Source organism: Pelodiscus sinensis, chromosome 3 (assembly GCF_052426305.1).
Source record: "Pelodiscus sinensis isolate ZL-2025 chromosome 3, ASM5242630v1, whole genome shotgun sequence".
NCBI classification, from domain to species: Eukaryota; Metazoa; Chordata; order Testudines; family Trionychidae; genus Pelodiscus; species Pelodiscus sinensis.
In genome coordinates, this window is record NC_143054.1 from 23,953,863 (window position 1) to 23,967,160 (window position 13,298).

The 13,298-nt window shown below is 42.1% G+C and overlaps 1 long non-coding RNA gene across 3 annotated transcripts in view; it reads right to left on the reverse strand.

Moving 5' to 3' along the window:
• LOC112543792 (uncharacterized) overlaps nucleotides 1-13,298 on the reverse strand; it is a 181,653-nt gene that overhangs the window by 43,670 nt on the left and 124,685 nt on the right. Inside the window, exon 3 of one of the 3 annotated variants that reach the window (XR_012902510.2) lies at nucleotides 902-1,113. The exons of the other annotated variants lie outside the window; for them this stretch is intronic. This is a non-coding gene — a long non-coding RNA (uncharacterized LOC112543792). Of the gene's footprint in view, nucleotides 1-901; nucleotides 1,114-13,298 lie in introns of those variants that run through there. 3 annotated transcript variants of the gene reach the window in all.

The following is a 13,298-nucleotide window of genomic DNA, read 5'->3' on the forward strand; positions in this document are numbered from 1 at the left end:
GAACAAGAACTACCCAATCAAGCACCTAAGGGTATGTCTACACTACCACCCTAGTTCGAACTAGGGTGGTTAATGTAGGCAACCGGAGTTGCAAATGAAGCCCGGGATTTGAATTTCCCGGGCTTCATTTGCATATTGCATATTTCATTTGCATATCGCATATTGCATATTTGCATATTGCCTGGCGCCGCCATTTTTAAATGTCCGCTAGTTCGGACTCCGTGCCCGCGGCTACACGCGGCATGAACTAGGTAGTTCGGATTAGGCTTCCTATTCCGAACTACCGGTACACCTCGTTCCACGAGAAGCATGGTACTTATGAACATGAGACAAAATGACAATAAGGCCCAGAACTGTTGAGTGATCGAGGGAAGGGCAATTATACAGAGTGATCTGCATCCCTTGGTAAGATAGGCCTGTTAAAATACAATATATTTTAATACTGCCAAATAAAAGGTCATACATCTAGGAACAAGGAAAGCCGACCATACTTATAGAATAGAGGATTTTATCCTGGAAAGCAGATTGTATCACTGAAAAGTAATACACTCCCCATACATGACTAGAGTAGCTGTAATCGATGTACCTTAGTTTGAGTTACTGCAGCATCTTCAGAGCAGGGGGTTGATCAGAGAAACTCTCCTGTTGACTCCCCTTACCCTTCTTGCTTCAGTAGAGTGCCAGGTTCGATGGGAGTACAATCAGCAGTTGATTTAGTGGGTCCAAACCCTGGAAGATCGATCCCCTCAGTGTCCTTCTCCTGATAAATGTAGACAAGGCCAAAGAGTAGGGATCTACGGTTACAAATATAACAGTATAAAACCCTCATATAAGACAATGGTTACTTAGTGGATTAAAATCTTGTCTAGCATAAGTTTGTTACCTGAAGCAACTTCTCAGTTTCACCAGCCCCAGAGCCAGGGCTCAACTTTCATTAATACAAGCAGCACAGTCTTTTTTACTCCTTCCAAGACGGTCAACCACAATGTCTTTTCCCCCACTTCATATGTTCCAAGAATCTTTGAAGAGTGTTTTTGCTGCTTATTCCCCAAAGTGGTAGCACCGTGTCCCTTTTCTGGTTCTCCTATTATTCCCATTGTTACATCCAAAAACCTAAGAGAACAGATGCATCAACACTCCTTTGTCTGGGACACACTTGTTTACCAACCTCTCCCAGTTACACAGTTTGAATACATTTTTAGTATATACCTACAACTTCTTGATTAACAAACATGCTTTCAGCTCACAATGTTTATGGTGACCAAAAAGATATAAGCTCTCACTTGGTACTTCACATGACATTCCTTATAGATAAATACTGTGACAACAATGTGAAAGGTGCAGTGAGTTTGTCAGGAATTGCCATCACATGTCAGTGACTTCTTTGCCCATTGGACACGCCTTCAGCTTTCCTTAGAGATTTCTCATCCAAATATTGTCCAGCCTTATTTCTGCTTAATGTGTGACATCTGATTAGATACAGATAGAGATTTGTAGGCAGAGTTTAAGGACAAAAGGGATCATTAGATCATCTAGTCTGACTTTCTGTATCACACAGACCATTAAATTAGACCAAATTACTCCTGTACTGAACCCAATAACTTATGTTTCACTAATGCATACATTCCAGAAAGGGACCCAGTCCTAATCTGTAGGTATCAAAAGATGGAGATTCCACTACTTCCCTTAGTAATTTGTTCCAATGATTAATCACCCCAATTGTTAAAAACATCAAATTTGTCCATCCTCAGCATCCATCCCTTGCTTTTTGTTATAGCTAAAGAACCCCTTTGTACCTAGCATTTTCTCCCCAAGAAGATACATATGCATTGTAATCTAATCACGTCTAAATCTTCTTGTTCATAAGTAAACAGTTTGAGCTCTTTAAGGGTACGTCTATACATCAGGGCTAAAGCTGAAATAAGCTACACAACTTCAATTGCATAGCCTAAGTCGAAATAAAATATTTTGGCTTTAGGCACTATCTATACATCAAGTCCAAGAAAGCACTCTTCCTCCAACTTCCCTTACTCCTCATAAAATGTGGGTTACAGGAGTTGGAGTAAGAAGTCCTCCAGCTCAACGTTATTTTGACATTATGTCAAAATAACTGCTTGTAATGTAGATGTGGACTATGTTATTTTGAAATAACATCAGTTATTCCAAAATAACACTGCTGTGTAGAAAAACCTTAAGTCTTTTACCTGAAGGCATTTTTGTCCAGAGAGCAAATAATTTCTGTGGCTCTTTTCTGAACCCTCTCTAATGTTTTAACACTCCTTTAAAACGTGGGCATGAGGACCTATACACACTAGTCCAGTATCAGTCTCACTAATGCCATAATCAGAGCCCTGGCTCTGGAGCTGGTAAAACTGAGAAGTTGCTTCAGATAACAAACTTATGCCAGACAAGATTTTAATCCACTAAAGTAACCATTGTCTTATATGAGGGTTTTATACTGTTATATTTGTAACCATACTTGTTTCTACAACCCATATTCAGTATCACCTGAATCTCTGTCTTTGTTAATAAACTTCACTTTCTTTATCATATGTGAATTCTTAATTGACTTAAGTAACCAGCATTGTCTCTTTGGAGGCAGTAGACTTTGTAATTACTTCGTGTCCAGTGACAGGGGCTGGATAGCACAACAGAATGTCAGTGACTCAGCTCAAAGAACTATTACCTGCAAGACACAGTAAAAGCTTGAAGAGGCCTGAGACATTTGTCTGGGATATCTAGCAGCTTGCTGTTACCCCTTTTAGCTCTTGCACACCTCTCTTTTTCTAAGGAAGGAGGATAACAAGCTCACTCATAGTTCTGAGCTCCACTGTGGCATATTAGGAACAGGGTTTACACACAGTTTGCTGGTTGGCTGAAATTTATTCTCGAAGCATTGATAAGTTAGATTCTTAAAGATTCAGAAGTCAGGTCAGAAACAGACCAAAAAAACATTTTTGTTATTTTTCTGTGATCTCTTTTGGGTGAGAGAAATAAGACAAAAGAAAATGTAAATATGAGCATAAGCAAAACTTCCAAGAAGTTACAACTGATCAGTTTGGAGTTAGAGAAAGCAAAGAATGTGAATGCCAAGCATGGGAAGTTGAACAGAAATGCCCAAAGAGGGAAGCGGAGAAGTAAAAGAGGCAGAAAAGCAAAGCAGCAGCATGTTGGCAAACCTTTGAGCTAAAAGTGCTGACATTTGAGGAGAGGGAATACTGACTCAAGATCCTGGAGACATAGATGCAAACCCTTCAAGCAGTAAATCCATCCTTCTCAAAAAGCCAACCAGTTAGGACAAATTGTGTCCCAGTAACAAGGAAATAGATTGTACTCAGGAATGTTTGACCACATTTGAAAAAATCTGCAACATTCAGAACATTCCTGAGTGCCAAAACATGACTGGCCTTTTCTCTAAGCTGAAAAGTGAAGCATTACAGGTGTTCAGATAATATGTATGTAAGTGACACATGAAAATACAAGGTTTTTTAAATGTCTTTGTTAAAATGGTTTCAGATTACTCCAGACACTTAGTGCCTCAGGTTCAGAAACTTTAGAAAGGTAGATAAATTAAGTCATGGGGAATTGCTGCAGAAAATGATAGATTAATTGAAAAAGTGGATGAAGAGAAAGGGAACAGAACCTATTACAAGCTGCACAAGGCTGTGTGTAAGGAATGTCCAGGGTCGTTAGCAGCTCTTGCTCACTTTTATGTACAAGAAAGGCTGTTCAGGGAAAATAAGCCCGAAAGAGAAGGGTGAAAACCTGGAGTAAAAATAGGTCCCCAATTATGCCTGGAAAAAAGGAAGGACAGTGGGAAATAGACCTCACATCCTCTCCTATGCCCCAGTCTCCTGCCCTAAGCTCCCTTCTGCACTCAATCTCCATCTGAGACCCTAGATCCCATCCATAGAAAAGTGCAGCCCTAGACTGCTTACCAAAATCTTGGAGAGCCTCCCCCCCATCAAAAATTATTGCCCATATCTTCTCTAGGATCACCAAAAGCTCTACCACACCTACTACCTATGATCAAAGAGATATGTTTAAAGTGGGAGTGGATATTATTGGCCATATGTTCCGGTTGATCCAGAATGCAAATGACTTTATTTTGATAGTAGTGGCCCACGCTCCTAGATAAAGAGAGAAACAGTTCTCTCCAAATTAGAAGCTGTTCCAGTGACTTAAATACTATTCACCACGCAAGTTTTCTAAGGCGATCTTATCAGATCATGAGGCAAGTTTCATGTCCCAAATTTCAGTGAATTTTGGAAGATGTGTTGGGTACAATAACAGAAAGTTGCCCCGTATCACCCAAGGACAAATGGTTTAACTGAAAGGTTCAGTGGGGCACTGATATTTTTGATGGGAATATATGCAAGGAAGAGGGCAAGTGAGTGGGATGAAATGTGACCCAATCTGTTATTTGCTTCTAGAGAAGTTCCCCGGGGATCCATTTTGATCTCCTGCATGGGAGAAAGGTGGGGAATCCTGGATCTCCTCGTAGACTACTGAAAGCAGAGGTGGAACCAGTGATTGAGTATGTACAGGGGTTCAGTAAGGAGTTAAGATCACAGAAAAGGTTTCCCCCCCGAGCTATGAGAGTAGGTACCATTAATCCTATGACTCAGGGCTGAACTGCAGTCTGATGCTGTGCTGTGAGATGGCCCATTCCTTTGGAGGGATATATTTTCCCAGTGGTGACTCTCTAGTAGCTTGCATGCTATATAGATGAAAGGCACAGCATAAATGTCACCATTACAGCTTGGCAGAGCAGGGAATTGTTGGCAACTCAGTGAATTCTCATTTCCTGCTCTGAATGATGAACTATACTGCATTGGCTTCAGCCTGAGAGGAGACCATGCAGTCCTTGTGTTCTACTATTCAAAAGGAAAATAATATGGCCCAGAGGAGAAATATTTGAAGCTAAAGGAGGTTCACAGTGGAAAGGACTAATATATTGGATCTAACCTGCAATTTTAGGGAAACATGCCTCTTGCTTTAAAAAACCTCAAGTGGTCTCTATACAATATTTTTTTGATTGATGGTAAAATAAGTATCAAGAGAAGAGAAAATGAAATACCAATTATGCTAAATTTATTGAGACTCAAAATACAATAGTATAAAGGGCTTCAGTTAAAATGACAAAATCCAGGACATTCCAGAAGAATTATAGGGGTTTCCATTGCTCTGGGAATGGAGCAACACTTTCCAGAGCTTGTTACTTGATAGAGTGTGTATGTACTGCATACATTGTAATTACATTCTCAGCAAGTGCATACTATTGCAAGTTTTGCTAGCCAGGGAACTACTTTCCATTGCAAATAATTACTGGCCACAAAATTACACTTTCCAGTTTATGCTCTTCAAGGATAAACTAGATAAAAGTAAAAGAAAAAAACAAACCAGATTTGGTACATGCTTCCAGCTACAATTCTGGAAGACTCCGTTTTATCCCCTCTAAAGCTACATGTAGTGTCGTTAAGAATTACAAGATTTCAGACATTGTTGCCCTGCTAATATCTTTAAGTAGTTACCTAAATAATGTCCTATGTGTCAAATTCAGCACTGATTTATAATCTATGAAACTCCATGGAAGTCACCAACATTGCACAAAGTAAACTAGTGTGGAATTTAGCTATGGATATGACAGTAGGCTCGCAAACAAGTTCCTTGGCAAACACCAAGGATGGCTGACTGTGATACAGCTTCCTCAGGATTACATCACCTCCAGGCTAAACAGATGGGAGAGACTGAAAGGGGGATTTAAAAAGATGGACTTCTTGAAGGGATGGAATCTAGAGATTTGAGCTAAGGTGAGCAAGACCCCCAATATATTGGGAAGACCTTTAGTAAGATAGATATGCATATAGGTGTTCTGTTATATGTTTTTTTCTCTTGTTACACTGGGCTACCACCATTAAGATTAAACAATACTTTGTTTAAGAAGGTTGTTTGGAATCACTGGGCTCACCTGAAAGGAAGTCTTGCAACTGGTAAAATCGAGTCAGGCATGCTGAATAATCATAGCTGGTACACAGGGTGTTATAGCCTGGCAGCCAGTCTGAGAGTGGGAAAAACTTGAGATTCCATCCCAGACAGGGAAAAGCAAGAAGCCTTAAAAAGTGCACTCAGATTGGAGACAGGATCAAAGGTGAAGCTAGCCCTGAATTGTGGCTACAGCTACTATTTAACTAAGGAAATTGGGACCCAAATATGCAAAGTCAAGGTTTATAGGACTGAATCCTTAAAATATTGGAAGGAACATTAATGTTGGCTTTTTTATGGGAGGCCTGAATTTATGTGTACAAAGAAGCAACTAAGAATACAATACCAATGTTACTAGGAAAAAAGTTACAATAAAACTCCTCATTTGATGGAAATGGGTACAGATCTATTCAAGTCCATGCCTAGTTACATCAAGAGCTGATTGAAATAAGCTTGACTGGACCATTTTCCATATGAGAATGCAGTTTCATCAACAAAGAAATGATTTGCAAAATTGTAGTCATTTCACCAAAATTTTATTTCAGAGGAAAACCAGGAAAAAATATTCTGACAATGTCAAAATATTCAGTTCTGACATTTTCAGAACAATATGTATCTTTTTTTTTGTTTTGAAATAGCATTTAATTGTGAAATTATCTATTTATAATCAAAATTATCAAAAAAATTAGTTAATCTAAACTGAAAAACTATTATAGAATTGTTCATGGAGCATTTTGAAATTTTAGATTTTGTTCCAAATCACAATAGTCAAATTTCAAAATCCAAAAAGCCCTTATGAGAGGGAATTTCTGTCTTCCACTCTATTCTAGTGGTGTCCATTAATTCTCGTTGAAGATCTCATTCAATATCCTCAAACAATGTGGCAACCTGTGGATTTAATGCATCTAAGGGTACTGAGGGAATTGGCAAATGTCATTGCAGAGCCTTTGGCCATGCTCTTTGAAAACTATTGGGCTGCGTCTAGACTGGCATGATTTTGCGCAAATACTTTTAACGGAAAAGCTTTTCCATTAAAAGTATTTCTGCAAAAGAGCGTCTAGATTGGCATGGATGCTTTCGCGCAAAAGCATCTGTGGCCAGTCTCAACGCGATTTTGCGCAAGAAAGCCCCGATCACCATTTTCACCATCGGGGCTTTTTTGCACAAAACAGTTCTTCCCTGTCTACATTGGCCCTCTTGCTCAAGTATTCTTGCACAAGAGGGCTTTTTCCCAAGCGGGAGCGTGAAAGTATTTGAGCAAGAAGCACTGATTTTGTACATTACAAAGTCAGTGCTATTGCGCAAATTCAAGCAGCCAATGGAGACAGCTGGCAAGTTTTTGCGCAAAATCTTGCTAGTCTAGATGAAGCCTTGGAGATTGGGAGAGGTCATGGATGATTGGAAAAAAGCTAATGTACTGCTCATCTTTCAAAAAGGAAAGAAGAACAATCCAGGAAATTACAGACTAGTCAGCCTTACCTCATTCAAGGAGGGGATCCTAAAGGAATCCATTTTGAAGCACTTAGAAGAGGAAAAAGTGACCATGACTAATCAATATGGATTCACAAAGGGCAAGTCATGCCTGACCAATCCGATTAGCTTCTATGATGAGATAACTGGCTCTGTAGACATGGGGAAGTCAGTGATATTCCTTGACTTTAGAAAAGCTTTTGATACGGTCTCCCACAATATTCTTGCCAACAAGTTAAAGAAGTATGGATTAAATAAATGAACTGTAAGGTGGATAGAAAGCAGGCTAGATTGTTTGGGCCGAAAGGGTAGTGATCAATTTCTCAGTGTCCGGTTGGTGGTTGGTTTCAAGTGGAGTGCCCCAAGGATCGATTCTAGGGCTGGTTTTGTTCATCATCTTTATTAATGACCTGAATCAGGGGTTCCCAAACTTTTTGACACGGGGACCAGTAAATCCATTCACGAGCTTTTGGAGGACCAATAACATTCATTTGCATATTCATTAAGCAAATGATGAATATTCAAATATGTTGTTTCTGGTCCTCCCGAAGCCCCTAGTGCCAGCGGGTATGTCTACACTGCTACCCTAGTTCGAACTGTAGGCATTCGAAGTTGCAAATGAAGCCCAGGATTTAAATATCCCGGGCTTCATTTGCATCTTGCTTGGCGCTGCCATTTTTAAATCCCCCTTAGTGCGGACTCCGTGCCCAGGGCTACATGTGGCACGGAGTAGGTAGTTTGAATTAGGCTCTCTAATTCGAACTACCGATACACCTCGTTCCACGAGGAGTAAATGTAGTTCGAATTAGAGATCCTAATTCGAACTACCTACTCTGTGTCGCGTGTAGCCGCAGGCAAGGAGTCCGCACTAAGGGGGATTTAAAAATGGCGGCACCCGGCAAGATGCAAATGAAGCCCGTGATATTTAAATCCCGGGCTTCATTTGCAACTTTGAATGCCTACATTAGCCACCCTACTTTGAATTAGGGTGGCAGTGTAGACAAACCCAGCGTTAGCAAAGCTTTTGATACAGTCACCCACAATATTCTTGTCATCAAGTTAAGGGAATATGGATAAATGGATTGTAAGATGAATAGAAAGCTGGCTAGGTCAGGGTTTCCCAAATTTTTTACTTTAGTTGGAACCCAGTTTTTTTAGTACTGTTTTTTGCAGCCCCAAAATATAAACACATATGAAAAAAAGAATGAAAGATGAATGAAGCTCTGGGCCAGAGCTTGGGGAACCCGGCGCTGCATGGGCACTCCAGGATGTGGGAGCAGGAGCAGCCTCGGGGTAGGGTAGCTGTCTAGGAGGGAGGGTGCAAGGAAGGGTATGGTAGCCAGGTGTTTGAGGGTTTTGTCTGAGAAACAAATTGAGAAATTACCAGACATATAAAATGTCTGGTATTTTCTAATTAGGTAAGTTTTATTATAATCAGGTGTATGAGTCCTTAGCTGCAAACTGCCTGGATAGTAGATGTGCTCACACTGCCTGAGTGTGTCTACCTGCCAGGCAATTCGCAACTACTCGAGGAAGGGTATGGGGGGGGGGGCAAAATAGAATCCCCAGGCAGACTCACTCCTCTGCCAGGGTCTGTATGTTCTGCATGTGGCCAGGTCAGTCCCGCTCCACCCCGGTTCTCCTCCCAATCTCCCTGTCAAGCCCTGCTGCCCCCATCCAGCCCTGCTTCCAGCAGCCAGTTCCCCCCACCTCCCACCAATCTCCCCCGGTCAGCCCAGCTCCCCCAACAACTCCCCGCAAACCAGCCCAGCTGCCCCCATCCAGCCCTGCTTCCTGCAGCTGGATCTCCCGTCCTCTTCCTCCTGTTCTTCCCTGGTCAGCCCTCCCACCCCCCATCCAGCCCTGGTTCCGCCACCTGCCCTACCAGATTTAGCTGGACAGCCCCACTGCCTCCAACCCTACTTCTGCCACCTGCCCGCCTGCCTCCTCCCATCTCTGCAGGACAGTCCCGCTACCCCCCAACCCTGCTTCTGCCGCCTGCTTGCCCTCTCCCGCCCCCATCTCCGCGGGACAGCCCTGTTGCCTCCAACCCTACTTCTACCGGCCACCTTCCTAGATCTCCATGGGACAGCGCCGCTGCCTCCAACCCCGCTCACTCCCTCTCCTGTCATCTCCGTGGGACAACGCCGCTAACCCTAACCCTGCTTCCACCGGCAGCCCAACCGCCTTCCCTGATCTTCGTGGGACAGCTCTGCTGCCACCAACCTTTCTTCCCGGTGGCCGGTTCTCCCTTCCCCCCACTGCCACCTCCTCCCAGCCCACCCCACTCTGCTCCCCTACCGGCAGCCACGCTGAGGCCCGGTATTTTTTTTCTGTGGCCCGGTACCGGGCTGTGGACCATAGTTTGGGAAATGCTGACCTGAATGAAAGGCTGGATTGCACCCTCAGCAAGTTTCCAGATGGCAGTAAGCTAGGGGGAGAGGTAGATATATTGGAGGGTAGGGATAGGGTTCAGAGTGCCCTAGACAAATTGGAGGATTGGGCCAAAGAAATCTGATGAAGTTTAACAAGGACAAGTGCAGAGTCCTGCACTTGGGATGGAAGAATCTCAAGCATTGTTACAGGCTGGGGAGCGACTGGCTAAGTAGCAGTTCTGCAGAAAAGGACCTGGGGATTACAGTGGATGAGAAGCTGGATATAAATCAACAGTGTGCTCTTGTAGCCAAGAAGGCTAATGACATATTAGGGGGCAGTAGGAGGAACATTTCCAGCAGATCTAGAGAAGTTATTATTCCCCTTTATTTGGCAATAGTGAGGCCACATCTGGAGTACTGCATCCATTTCTGGGCCCCCCTCTACAGAAAGGTTGTGGACACATAGGAAAGGGTCCATCGGAGGGCAAGCAAAATGATTAGGGGGCTGGAGCACATGACCTATGAGAAGAGGCTGACGGATTTGGGCTTATTTAGTCTGCAGAAGAGAAGAGTGAGGGGGGATTTGGTAGCAGCCTTCAACTTCCTTAAGGGAGGTTCAAAGAGGCTGGAGAAAGGCTGTTCTCAGTAGTGACGGATGGCAGAACAAGGAGCAATGGTCTCAAGTTACTGTGGGGAAGGACTAGTTTGGATATTAGGTAAACAAACTATTTCACTAGGAGGGTGGTGAAGCACTGGAATGGGTTACTTAGGGTGGTGGTGGAATCTCCATCTCTAGACGTTTTTAAGTCCTGGTTTGACAAAGCCTTGCTTGAGATGGTTTAGATGGGGTCAGGCCTGCTTTGGGCAAGGGATTGGATTAGATGACCTCCTGAGGTCTCTTCCAGACCCAACCTAAGTAATCATTTTAATTATCAGCTAAACATAGGTATGGCTATCCGTACTTTATAGAGTGAGAATCTGAAGAAGAAAGTCTAAAGCCACGTCTCCACTAGACAGATCTTATAGTGGCACAGCTATACCACTGCAGGTATGCTGCTGTATGAGCTCTGCTGTCCATTTAATTAAACCACCCACAATGAGCAGTAGTAGCCATGTCTGCAGGAGAGTGTCTACTGCTGACATAGTGCTGCCCACCTAGCATTTCTATCTGTGAAACTTCTGTCAATCAAGGATGTGTTTTTTCACACCCCTGAATGACAGAAGTTTTACCTAAAAAAGTACTAGCATAGGCATAGCCTCAGTTTTATGTCCAAGACAAGAGATGAAAACAAGGTTACAGTTATGATTTGCTAGAATAGTCGTACTATGACCACATCAATAAGGGGAGAATTAAATAAAGAATGAGCAACCTTTTTTTGCGCAATCCTTCTTGGTAAAAGAAATTCATTAAAAGATTCCCTTCAGTTAATTGCTGCAAAAGGAGTGTTCTCCTTTCCTCAAACTATTCTAATCTAGTTTAGGAATTCATTCTCAGAGTATTTCTGGCTCTCACTACTGTGCACAGTCCATTAGAGTATATCCCTCACTCTGTAGATAGGGAACAAGGGAGAATAAGAAAACCAAAGATTTGTGGAAATAAAGAGCTGGATTATAGCAAATATTTATGGCCTCATGGTAGGGGTCAAACTGACTATTTTTAATAAAAAGAATAGAACAGAAAAGTTGTGTTTATTCTTAAGTGTTTGAAATGTCTATTATTTGAAATGAAAAACAAAACATAATGTCTCAATTTTCAACATTTTCATCAAAATTATTTCAATAATATTTTCAATGAAAAATCTGAAACAAAATCAGAAATGTGCAAAAAAATTGACCCCTTCACTCCCACAAGTAAATGAGTTTCTTTACACTGAAAACAACTTCTATTTTTGGAAATGTTTCATGAAATAATTATCCTATCCTACAAACAGCAGTTGTACACAGTGTTACAGTCTGCTCTCATTTGCTCTGGTTCACAAGTTAAGTAAATCCTTTGCAGAGTTACCTAAGGCCTGCTATCTACACAATTTTTTTTATCAGTATAACAATTTCCATTAGGGGAGAGATTTTTTTTATGGAAAGAGTAAGCCCCCTGTGTGGATATAGCTATAGCAAGGCTAAGGTGCCTTATACCATGTGATGGATGCCTTTTCTAGACATCCCAGACATTCAGTTAACTAAATTGCCCAGAAACAGCAGGTATCTAGGAAGTGTTGGTGGGGAGACAGGAAAGCCAATCATAAGAGAGTAAGAGATTTAAATTGAAAAACAGGTTCTACCTGCTTCAGTCTTTTGTGTGAGTTCAGAGTAAGAGCTGGAGGAGTGATGAAGTAAGTCTTGGGAATTAGGCATGGAATTTTTAGCAATATCCATGTCGAGAAAGGACTGAACCTTGGAATAACAGAATTAAGTAAAGTAGAGAATGTGTAGTTAGATGTGATCAGTTATTTTCTTTATTTTGGGTTTCGGTAAACTCTTTTGTGCTGAGCCTATGTACCCTCCACACTGTATCTGAAACTGAATCCCAGGGAAGTGATTCTCTGTACTTTTAATCTGTGTGCACATCCCTAATGCTGAAGGTCAGCTATTAGGAGTTACAGTTTGTTTTTCTAGCTCTCGCCTAAGGGAGGGTTAAAGAGGTAAGGATTACTCTACAAGAAGAAATTCCCAAGTGTGTCTTGCGGAGCTCCCAAGGGATTTTTGCCTTTGGGTGGTGGCAGTGTACCACCCAACGTCAGGGATTCTGTGACCTTGGCAAGTTTTTTTAAATCAAAATCTTTATTAGTGGGGTATTTTAAGGTCTCTTGTGGTCTGCCATCTTCTTCACTCAAAGTGCCAGAGTGTGGAACAGCCTTCACATACCATTATAACTGCATCCACGCTAGCAGGATTGCATTGTTATAATTACAGCTGGTCTCATGGGTGAAACTAATCTAAATTTCTTACTAGTGCACTGCCACTTACAGTGCTAAATCTGTCCTTGCTCAGGGGTGAGAATTCACCTCCCCCAAGTGATGCAAGTTTCAGCACTGTAAAGAGGCATATAGACAGTGCTACATCACTGGACGTGTGGTTCCCAGCACTGGTAGCTATTCCCCTAACTGAGGTGGTTTTATTATAGCCACTACACACCCATGTTAAGGCACTGCCACAACAGCACTTTAATGTCAACTACTTGAGCCACTTTCTTGCCAGTATGCCCTGCTTTCACCTCTGGCTGGTCTGTACCGAAAATTTACATCAGAAGAGCTATGTCTCCCAAGAAAGTGAAAAATCCACACTCTGAGAGATGTAGCTATAAAGAGCTAGCCCCTTGGTGCAGATCAGAAATATTCCTTAATTTATCTAGCCACTGCCTCTCGGGAGGGTGAATTAACTATAGCAACAGGAGAACCCACACCAACACTGTAAAGAGTGTTGACACTGAAGTGCTGTGCCATCTATAGCTGTGTTGGTGTAGCATTTCAT